Here is a 12,257-nt window from a genome sequence, read left to right as displayed (position 1 = left end):
ACAGGTTTTTATAGAGCAACTGCAGTTTTATTTCACTGAAGATTGAATGTAAAAATGTCAATGTATGTTTACATTTTACAGACAATGAAGAAACTCATTTTGATAAAAAAGCTTAATAATTATTTTAAACCTGGTGGGTGGAGCTAAGATGCCACCAAATGGCCGCTTCTTTGAGCTCATCTGTGGAAACAGCTTAAATTCCTCCCTTTAATGTCTCTATTTGTTCTTTACAAAGTCAAAGTCCCTGATCTACAACAGCTCTCGAACTGCAGTGTTTTATGAAGCATGAGTTCCTGCTCTTGGAGCTCACTGATTGGCTGTTTTCCAACGTTCTCCAGGAGCGACCTAGAAGACAGCCAGGATTTCGCGGTGGCAGATGCTGTGGACAGAGGTCCCGGAGGTCAAGCAATTGCTTTCTTGCTCTCTTCCTCTTGATGGGGGGGAAAGTTTGTTACTGATTCTGAGACGGAGAATCGCAGAATAAAAAGTAACGCGGCAGACCATAACAACGTAACAGTGAGCGCTGTTGGTCTCCCCTTTCACTGTGAAATGGGTAACATCTCTCTCTCCGTTGTTAGTGAGAGACAGAGCCTGTGGCATGTCGAATTGTTGGGTAAGCAATAGTTTTTGTTGCCTGCAGATCATGGTCTCTCTTTGGGGGCTTTGCTGTTGCTTGGTGGGTGGTGGACACTGATGCCTTCTGCTGAAATGGGTAGGGGGAGGTTGATGTTGTGCTGCTGCTTGTGTGGGGATGGGGGAAGAAGGGGCTTTGGGGTTCTAACGTTTTTCTGTTCGTTCTTTTGGGGTTCTCTTTTGTTTTCATCGATGTCTGCAAAGAGTAAGAATTTCAGATTGTATACTACGTACATTCTCTAATAATAAAAATGGAACCATTTAAAAACATGATAAATTCTATAGAGTAATATTGTAATGCATCATCGAAATGCCCAATTTTGTAATACTTCATCAGAAGATTTGACTTAATTCTCCTCATTATTCCAAAGTGAGTTTACACTGCATTGTAATTACAGATTCTATTTCACTGAATTCTGACATGTTACAGTACATGGTCTCATATTGGAGTTAATTATGTTGTTTGGATGAATTCCAGGAGATTCATTCATATAACTTGTACTTCGAATTTTCCAGTTACTTTTCTGCTAATAATACTTGCTACATCTGTTCATGTCTGGACCCAGATTTTGAAAGCATCTTTAGGCATTTCTAAGGTTATCAAAAGAATATTTTTTTCTTGACAAGAACTCAGCCTTTAAAATAAAAAAACATATTTTAACCAATCTTTTCCAATGTGGAACTGTTAAAATTGGTCACTGCACTTGCCATTCACCCATGAGGGTGAATAGGATTTTTATTTAATATAACCTGGAGAAAATTCAACTATGGTTCATTTGGAAGCACACTTACCTCTTGGTTGGAATTTGGAGAGCTTATATCCCGTTACAGAAAGACAACACAAAAATCTAGGCAAACACAAGGAATTCTGCAGATGCTGGAAATTCAAGCAACACACATAAAAGTTGCTGGTGAACACAGCAGGCCAGGCAGCATCTCTAGGAAGAGATACAGTCAACGTTTCGGGTCGAGACCCTTCGTCAGGACTAACTGAAGGAAGAGCTAGTAAGAGATTTGAAAGTGGGCGGGGGAGGGGGAGATCCAAAATGATAGGAGAAGACAGGAGGGGGAGGGATGGAGCCAAGAGCTGGACAGGTGATTGGCAAAAGGGGTATGAGAGGATCATGGGACAGGAGGCCCAGGGAGAAGGAAAAGGGAGAGGGGGGGAAAAAACCTTATAGTTCCCACACCTCGCACTTCCCGTTTCCACCTCCTATCCAAGATCCACAAACCTGCCTGGCCTGGCAGACCTATTGTCTCAGCTTGCTCCTGCCCCACCGAACTCATTTCTGCATACCTCGACACGGTTTTATCCCCCCTTGTTCAATCCCTTTTTACCTATGCTTGTGATACTTCTCACGCTCTTAAACTTTTCGATGATTTTAAGTTCCCTGGCCCCCACCGCTTTATTTTCACCCTGGATGTCCAGTCCCTATATATTTCCATCCCCCATCAGGAAGGTCTCAAAGCTCTCTGCTTCTTTTTGGATTCCAGACCTAATCAGTTCCCCTCTACCACCACTCTGCTCTGTCTAGCGGAATTAGTCCTTACTCTTAATAATTTCTCCTTTGGCTCCTCCCACTTCCTCCAAACTATAAAGGTGTAGCTATGGGCACCCGTATGGGTCCTAGCTATGCCCACCTTTTTGTTGGCTTTGTGGAACAATCTATGTTCCGAACCTATTCTGGTATCTGTCCCCCACTTTTCCTTCGCTACATCGACGACTGCATTGGCGCTGCTCCCTGCAAGCATGCTGAGCTCATTGACTTTATTACCTTTGTCTCCAACTTTCACCCTGCCCTCAAGTTTACCTGGTCCATTTCCGACACCTCTCTCCCCTTTCTAGATCTTTCTGTCTCTCTCTGGAGACAGTTTACCTACTGATGTCTACTATAAGCCTACTGACTCTCACAGCTATCTGGACTATTCCTCTTCTCACCCTGTTTCTTGCAAAAATGCCATCCCCTTCTCGCAATTCCTCTGTCTCTGCTGCATCTGCTCTCAGGATGAGGCTTTTCATTCCAGGACGAGGGAGATGTCCTCCTTTTTTAAAGAAAGGGACTTCCCTTCCTCCACCATCAACTCTGCTCTCAAACGCATCTCCCTCACATCTGCTCTCACTCCATTCACCCACCACCCCACTAGGAATAGGGTTCCCCTGGTCCTCACCTACCACCCCACCAGCCTCCGGGTCCAACATATTATCCTCCGTAACTTCAGCCACCTCCAACGGGATCCCACCACTAAGCATGTCTTTCTCTCCCCCCCTTTCTGCTTTCCACAGGGATCGCTCCCTACGCGACTCCCTTGTCCATTCGTTCCCCCCATCCCTCCCCACTGATCTCCCTCCTGGCACTAATCCTTGTAAGGGGAACAAGTGCTATACATGCCCTTACACTTCCTCCCTTACCACCATTCAGGGCCCCAGACAGTCCTTCCAGGTGAGGCGACACTTCACCTGTGAGTCGGCTGGGGTGATATACTGCATCCAGTGCTCCCAATGTGGCCTTCTATATATTGGCGAGACCCGACACAGACTGGGAGATCGTTTTGCTGAACACCTACGCTCTGTTCGCCAGAGAAAGCAGGATCTCCCAGTGGCCACACATTTTAATTCCACATCCCATTCCCATTCTGATATATCTATCCATGGCCTCCTCTACTGTAAAGATGAAGCCACACTCAAGTTGGGGGAACAACACCTTATATTCTGTCTGGGTAGCCTCCAGCCTGATGGCATGAACATTGACTTCTCTAACTTCCGCTAATGCCCCACCTCTCCCTCGTACCACATCCGTTATTTATTTATATACACACATTCTTTCTCTCTCTCTCCTTTTTCTCCCTCTGTCCCTCTGACTATACCCCTTGCCCATCCTCTGGGTTTTCTCCCCCCTCCCCTTTTTCCTTCTCCCTGGGCCTCCTGTCCCATGATCCTCTCAAATCCCTTTTGCCGATCACCTGTCCAGCTCTTGGCTCCATCCCTCCCCCTCCTGTCTTCTCCTATCATTTTGGATCTCCCCCTCCCCCTCCCACTTTCAAATCTCTTACTAGCTCTTCCTTCAGTTAGTCTTGATGAAGGGTCTCGGCCCGAAACGTTAACTGTACCTCTTCCTAGAGATGCTGCCTTGGCCTGCTGCGTTCACCAGCAACTTTGATGTGTGTTACAAAAATCTAGGTTCTTGCACTGCAGTGAAAACTTCTAATTTACACTTTTTTGCTAATTTTCAAATTATGCTTTCATATTTCATGAAAATTTCATTTTCCTATCACTACTTGAGACAGCTACTTACAAAACCGTTGCTGCATTTTCCACAAATCAACAGTACCTGCACTTCAAAATGGACTTAATTGAGCATAAAGTGCTTTAGGGTTTCCAGAGGTTATAAAAGACACAATATTGATTTAAATGTTTCCTTCTTTTCAGTAAACAGAAAACTGGAGAAGGGGCACTTTATTTCAACTGACGAACCAAAGCTATATGTGAAAGGTTTGAATTTTAACATCAAGCAAGTACTTTTATCAGGTCATAGCAAGAGCAGTCTCTTTCTGAAATATTTATTCCATGAGTGGCAACAGTCCTCCGGGTTTCTACATTTGGGTCTGGGTAGCTTCTTTCACCAGGTGTCTGGGCATGGAAGAATCCTTCCTTGACCAATGAAGTTATCCATTACTGGCAGATATCAAACAACTGGCAATGGTATCCAGGGTAAAAGGGGAGTTTTGTACCACTGAGATTGCTATGTTTACTGTTTTTTTTCCCAATATCAAGAGCATTATTGAAAGCAAACCTGTAAAGTAAATAGAGAACCTAAGCATGCCAGCACAGGGAGACTCCTTTAAGTGTGGGGCAAAAGGACAACCTTATCTAAAAAGTAACTACAGATACCACTTCCTGTGATCAAAGCTAATATCTGTAAGTCAACAACTCCAAAACATCCTTCTGTGGTTTCAATTGTTGAGTAACTGATTGCAAGCTATCCTTCATCCTTATACAAGAGACATAATATGCAAATAAATGCCCACTCAGATTATGCTGCTTAAAAATTTCCTACAAGTATCTCAGATCTTGCACGAGTTATACCTTTAAAGTCTTTGAAAGTAGCATTATCAACATCTTTATGTTACATCATCACTCTAGCCATACTATTTACACCATTGTTTTCAATTTTTTTTTCATTTAAGGAACTCATCCATTTTCATTGTCTATATCCATCTGTAATAGTTTCTGTAATTACTTGCCAAATCAAATAGATTTTTTCCATCCGAGGTTTGTTTCTTGGACAACCATGGGAAAAAATTGTTCACACTTTCAATACCAAGATGTCTTGTTATTTTCCTTGGTTGGTTTCATTCATTATTGAAATATTGTGATGGGTAAAAGCATGATATGACACCCAATCATCTGATTTGCATAAAAATTACTGGTTTGGGAACAGGTAAGGGAGGAATTAAAAAGCAGCAGTGATTTGTTAAACTGTGTTCATCTTGTCAGTTTTTTCACATTCATTAGAAAGTATTAAACAAACTTCACAAGTGATCAGTTGGTAAATTCAATGAGTTAATTGCTATTAATTAGGACCATATTAATAAGGGAGGGCAAGTTTAATTTACCAATAAAATTAAGGTACAAAGAGATTGGAGGTAGCTGAAGAACTCACTGTAAATCTGCCAATAAGTGTGGCAACCTTGTATATGCATTCTTGAGTGTTTCTGTGAAAGGTTTCATTCAGTGGATGTGGTGACAGCCCATCTTGTAAACATTGGAGTTAATGCTATAAACTTTGCAGCTTAGTTCCTAAACTTTGAAAGTTACTTTGTATGATCTGCACTTTAGAACTCCAAACTATCATATCAGTATGGATAGCAGTTCTGCTGTTTTACTTTGGGTAGCAGATGTACACAGTGGGACCGGCACAGTAGGAGCAGGTGTCATAAGGATTACAACAGGCTACCCCTTACACTTCTCCAGCTGCACAGAGAGTAGGGGATCAGCAGAAAAGTGCAGTTCACAGCATGACATCTACATGCAATGCACAAGCTTCAGGTCCAAGCACACATATTTCAGAAGGCTTAGAGTCTCGAGTCAGCTGGCTGGCGTCAGACAATTGCAGTCTAATAGTACGGGAATAATTGTTATAGACTGGTGTTTGTGTACCTTAGGAGCTAAATCCTGCAAAATACACTCACCGTTAGTTAAGTTGCAGCACACTCTGTGAAACTTGCAAGCTGTTTGAGCAGCCTGTACTCAGTGCTAAAACTGCCTAGGTCTCCTGATATCAGCAGAAGGTCTGTCCTTTAAGTTATTAACATCAAACTTTCTGCATAATGACTCAGAGTTGAACTGCACGTGCATGAAACAAGAGCTGTACAACTTATGTCCTTCTACCTTAGGCCACAAACTTATCAATCACCCCTGCTGTGGACCACTTTCTGGAGGTCTAAGACACTAACTTCTACAAAGAAGGGATCCGTATGCTCCATGACCACTGGACTAAGTGTATAAACATAGGAGAGGACTATGTTGAAAACTAAATGTGCTAGGTTTTCTAAAATTGACTCCTTCTACCTTAGGCCACGAACCTATCAATCGCCCTCGTATATATTACAATGGGTATATTGCTAAGTTCAAAATTATAATCAGTCTTTTCTCAAAACTCAGCTCTTCTGAGCTGAAGATTGCAGCTGAATATTTGTGATCCGGTATTAATTAAAATTGCTTTGATAAAAAACAAACAATCATCTCCTTCGGCACATTTGTCCAATGTCCTATGAACGAAAAGCTGTTCTCTCTGGCAGTAAAATCAGTATTCAGTTTAAGTTAACTGATAAATTGATAAAGGTCATTGTTATGTTTTCTAACTTTAAAACATTAAATCAAGTCAAGGGAAGATATTGAAGTCCGAAATGTAAGTTTGACTTAATGTGTACTTTAAGTGAGATCTGGCACGTATCATGTGGTAGAGTGATGATGTATGTAGTTCATGTGATCTATGCTGACAGTTTCTGTTTAGACTTGCACTTTCATTCCTGACTGCAATTTAATTGCATCTCTGTCTGCTGTTTCCATTGATACAGCAATTTCAACTACTGTTTTAAATGTGAGTTGTGCTTCAGTTAAGAGCCGTTTTTGAATACTTACTTGTAAGATTCCTTAAACTAAGATGATCTCTCAGTGCATCATTCAGCCTATCACTGAACTGACAATGTCTTCAATTCAGTCACATATACCGAAATGGATTTCTTTTTGATTCCTAAAACATTCTGAGATTAACAATGGTTTTGGTTCTAAATGTTCCAGCATTAGTTTTACAATATCAGCAAAGCTCATTCTGGAAGTATTGGTTGGAGCAATTAAAATTCAAAGTAAACGGCATGTCTTTAAACTCAATGCATTCAACAAAATAGGTATTCATTTCTCGTTGGCTATTTCATTTGCTTCAAAATACGGTTCAATTTGCTCAGTATACATATTCCAGTTATCTTTTGTGTAATCAAAACGTCAATTTTCCCAATGTAGCCAGCCATTTCTGCTCTACTTTATGATTATTATCACCCTGTACGAACTCTTTATGAACCCATGAAGTGTTCCATTTTCTGACTTAAGAGAAAAACTCTATCATGTCCCTTTCGATGAACATGTCGCCGCTGTTTCTTTTTCAACTTGACCATCTCTGCACGTGCTGGACTGTTTTTTTATTCGCTATTCCTCACTGCTTTTCTTTTTAGCTTAAATGGCTTACTGTTCTTTAATAGATTAGTAGCCATCTTGGGTATGTTTTAAAAATACCTTGTCACCACTGTTATGTTTTGTAACTTTAAAATATTGCACTATTTCAAAGAAAGACACGGGAATCTGAAATATGAGTCTAACTTCACGTTTACTTTAAGCGAGATGTGCATATATCATGTGGTAGAGTGAAGGCGTATGCAATTCATATATTTTTACATATTGTATAACCATAATGAAATATATAAATAATAAAAGATGCTTAATCATACAATATATTTACAAGATTACTCAAATATTACTGAAATATTAAATACACAACAGTCATTGATCTGAAATACAGGTCGACCTTCTATAATCCGGCACCATTGGGACCTGAGGAGTGCCAGATTAGTGAAAATGCCAAATTACAGAAGGATCACATTAAGCAATAGCTAACCGCCTCATCACACCTTTAAAATATCATGTAAATCAGTACAAGTTAGATAATAATGAAACAGAAACATTAAATGAGTAGCAAGTGAAATTTTAATAAAGTAATATACTGTACAGGCAGAGATAAAATAAAGGGTACAGGTAGATGTACAGGAATTAACTTATACAGAACAGTTAAGCACTTCCGCTTCTAAAGTGAGACGTTCAATATACCTTCAGGCAAAGTTACATGTCTGCAACTGTGGGGTTGTCAGGATCATCAACATCTTCATCTTGAAAAATGAGTGAAGCATCAGGAACTAGTGCTGAAACTGACACAACAGTTCTTCAAAATCTGTTGTTCTTGATGGCAGCACATCTGGGTGAGCAGAAGCAGAAGTCGGAGAAAGGAGGTCTTCTCGATGCCACATTTCACGCGACCGCCAGGCGGCCGGGGATTCGGCGCTGGGCTCTTCCCTCTTCACTCGCAGTTACTGAGGGAATCCTCATTAGTTTCTTTTCCTCTGCTTAGTAATATGCTTAAATTCAGCGGGTTGCCATGTCTGATCTGAGGTTGTAGGCAGAAGAGAACAGAGCGCTAGTCGGGCGACACCAGAGGGAAGTGCGCGACTGCCGGCAGGCGGGCAAGAAGGCAGACCGACCCAGTGCGCGCCAGCTCCCCCGCTGCTGGCGGGTGAGAGGGGCAGCTGCCGGGTGGCTACGCCTCAAACAAATGATATTAATAAATTCAGGAAAACCAGCAGAAATCGCCTGTCTGTGCTTACAAGAGGGCGCCAACATGTGAACAGATCTAGCGCAAGCAAAACAATGCACAGCAGATTGGTACGGTGCCCAGGAAATTTGAAATTACAGTTGCATGGAAAATTTTAAATCAGTGCCGGATTACCAAAGGAACCGGATTACAGGTAGTCGGCTTAGTGAAGGTCGACCTGTATTAACTTACTGCCTGATCTGATGATTACCACCTGTATTTTCTGTTTTTACTTGAAGTCATTGTTACAGAAAGCCACCACAATATGAAGCAAACAATCTTACGAAGTGCAATCAAGTCAGTTTGTATTGTATTGGTTTAAAAGTCAATAAAAACAAGTACAACAGCAACTTTCAAAGGAGAATTAGATAAATATTTGAAATGAAAAGGCTTGCTGAAAGAAATAGCACAGGCACAATGGCTCAAATGGCCTCCCTCTGCACTGCAATTCTATGAGAAGAATTTCATAAGCATTTTTCTGGTAATTCGATCCAGTAATTTCCAGGCTACGGTTTATAGATAGCTTAAACTGTAATTTATACTTACTGTATGAGTCATGATTAAATACTAAAAGTACTATTTGATTTGAAGGCCTATCAAAACATTTCCCCAGCTCACAAATAATAGTTCTGTTCAAGAAATATGTGCATTTCTCTACCACTCACAATATTAGTCAAAATATCCTAATTTCTGGATACAATGACTTATTTTGTAAGTTTAGTTACCATTGTTCCAAAAAGGGCAGATACCCTGCAGAGAGCAAGTTCCGATACACAGCAACGGATGAAAGACCAATTAATCCGATTTCTGGCAGCGTTGACTGAGGAAGGGTGTCAGCAGGGAAGGTTTATGAATTCCCATCTTTTCTTTAAATAGTGACATGTAATTTTCAAGCTGAGCAGCTCAGGGTGTTTATTCAATGAGTTGCATGCATCAGGTGTGCAACATTGAAAACTGAATTCAATGAAACTTTGAAAGGGAAACTTAATGTTCATTCATACCAAGTGGCACAGTCACAACACCAGAAACCTGGGTTCAATCCCATCCTCGAGTGCCATCCATGTTATATTGGATGTTCCAAAAAGATACACGGGTTAGTTGTGGGCATGCTATGCTGGTGCTGGAAGCATGACGATATTTGCGGGCTGCCCCCAGCACATTCTGGGTTGGCCCACCTGCCCAGAAATGTTTTCTATAGTTTCCCATTCTCTACTTGCATAGTCTAGATGAGAAGGGTCCAGATTGCTGGCATGAAAGTTCTCAGACTTCAATTGTGTTGCCAGATGCTGAATGGGTCTCCAAAAATGCGTTGAGGAAGCCCTTCCTTCAAAACTTTTAACTGTTGGCAAAGCATTACTTCTTCCACTGACTGTGGCTGTTGTGAGAGATTTTGAAATAGCTGTTTTCAAATAATCCTAACACATTTCAAAAGCAATGAAATTGCAAAGAAATTTAAAAAAACACAAAAACTTAAAATAGATACAACTATTAAAATGCATTGGGGATTATAACATTAAGCTAAGCAAATAGAATTAAAATAAAGGAATAAAGGAATTATTGTGTTTGGTATGCTCAGCCCTATTGAGAAATAATTGGATCAGATCTAACTTGTTACAGGATCCTGGACAGGATTATTCAAATATTCTTACCAAGTCCCACACTCAAATGTAAGAAAGAAACGTACATCATCTGCCGTACAGTAAGTTCCACTTTTGACAATACAAGTCCTAGGTTTGCTGCTATTTCTAAGGCCAAATACCAACTGTTCTTTTTAAAACTGGTCACATTTGCTCACAGTACGTGTACCTTTTATTTTCACTCTCCTGCCACAAGTGTGGTCTTCTATTATTAGATACCAAATGGGAATTTGGTGAAAATGTGCTGTTTTGTATTCAAAATATCAGCATACTTGTGACGTACAAATGAATGAATGACTGGTGAGATTTATTATACAGAAACAAAAATATAGGAAAAGACATCAAGGGTGAAATTAAAGGAACGATTTCATAGGGTGTATTGGTGGTGTCCATAGAGTGGTTTATATAATAAAGTCAAGCCACTAAAATTGAGGAAAATTCCAGTGCAAATTTTGCTGGTAGGTAAGCCATGAGTTTAAGCCCTTCTCCAACACTCTCTCTATGCCTACTTAGTCACCTTTTACCACTATACCTCGCATCTTACAGAATTTTATTGTCCAGGGTCAATCCTAATTGAGTTGATTGTTACTCAGTTTAATTTAATGACATTTCCTCACAGACATACAAAATGATTGCTGAGATCTTGTGCTAGCTTGTCAAACCAGCCACATTTTTGTTAAGTTACTAAATATTCCTGGTGACCTTTGCACAGTACTGCATTTGTTAATGTGGAGAAGACATCGAGTTTGTATATCTGGCAGGAGCAAAGGATGTTGGGAATAGTGAGGGTGGTGTGCTGTGGGAGTGGTGTGGGACAGGTAGCAGAGAAGGACAGCCAGGGTGTGGGGGGGGGGAGTGGTGCGGGTGCAGCCGCACCCAGCCCTGAGATACCAGGCAAGGTTATCTGATTCCAAACAACTGGTTTATTTATCATTACGGAATGCCTCTCTGGTGCTTTTGCTCCCTCCACTCTCCCTTCCCCTGTCCCACTCTCAGTCCACAATAGAGACCTATATCAGAATCATGAAGTTTCTGCTTTTTTCACAGAAGCAATACATAAAATTACTACAGTATGTCAAAGTAGATGAATCCATATTGCAATGTGATTTTGTAAGAAAGTGCTTATTCAACTGAATCTTACAGAAGCAGTGAGGCAAAACTGCTGTCTGCAGAATTTGTGGAAAACTGCTCACAAAGGTTCAGCAATCTTTGTGATATTGATCTTTCTTTATCTGATTTGACTGTGTTGAGGGTCAATTCATAAAAATCTCTGGCATCCATCATGCTGTCTGAGCAGTTAAGTCCCATGAAAGAATTATCATAGACAACAAATCAGGAAGAAAAAAAAGTGCATTTCATTTTTTTGGATGTATGATCCTTCGACTTCTGCCTTAATTATGTGTCTTTTGGCAGACTGTAAAGTCTTTTAAATGTTTATTAAAATTGCAGTATATTGTGTGCAAACATTTTCTTTTGACTTTGGCCTTTGTTAGGTGCTAGATCATAAAAAATCAATATTCAAATCTATTCATCATTGGAGTATGAACTATGGACAAACTTTGCACTAGAAATGAGGCAAAATTATCAGTTTGTCAATACTACAGAGTGAGATTGATGGCAACTTTAGAATTTCACACATGCATAATTTAATGCAGAAATTCTAGCTGATATGAGAGGTTCCTCTTTTGTTGCTTGAAGTTCAACTGAGGGAATTAAAATTTACTTACATGAAATCTGGTAAGCAGTAATTAGATAGAAGAGCTTGGTAGGGCATGTTATAGCTATTTAATAATGCCAGATCTTGTACAACAAAATGGAATGTCCACAGGGGACTTCACAGCAAGAGAAATTTGTAAATACATCAAGTGACTAGCATCAATTTCATTGGAGAAACTTGCATATAATGGGGTCTGTAGAAGAGGAGTCACATGAACCAGTATTTCTGCACTAAATTATGTAAGCATGAAACTTTGCAGCTGGTGCTAGTTTCACGGATATATGATGGAAAACTCCGAGAGTTTTGCCATCATTATTACTGGAAAGTCTGGGCCACTGTTTACTCTCCTAAGGG

At 40.4% G+C, this 12,257-nt stretch overlaps 1 protein-coding gene across 2 annotated transcripts in view; it reads right to left on the bottom strand.

Annotated features, from left to right (window-relative positions):
• Nucleotides 1–12,257, bottom strand: part of afg2a (AFG2 AAA ATPase homolog A) — a 457,570-nt gene that overhangs the window by 79,824 nt on the left and 365,489 nt on the right. The window lies entirely within an intron of this gene.

This window comes from Mobula birostris, chromosome 4 (assembly GCF_030028105.1).
Source record: "Mobula birostris isolate sMobBir1 chromosome 4, sMobBir1.hap1, whole genome shotgun sequence".
In the NCBI taxonomy this organism is placed as follows: Eukaryota; Metazoa; Chordata; class Chondrichthyes; order Myliobatiformes; family Myliobatidae; genus Mobula; species Mobula birostris.
Note: the sequence above shows the minus strand (reverse complement) of the source record. Positions and strands in the feature narration are given on the sequence as shown.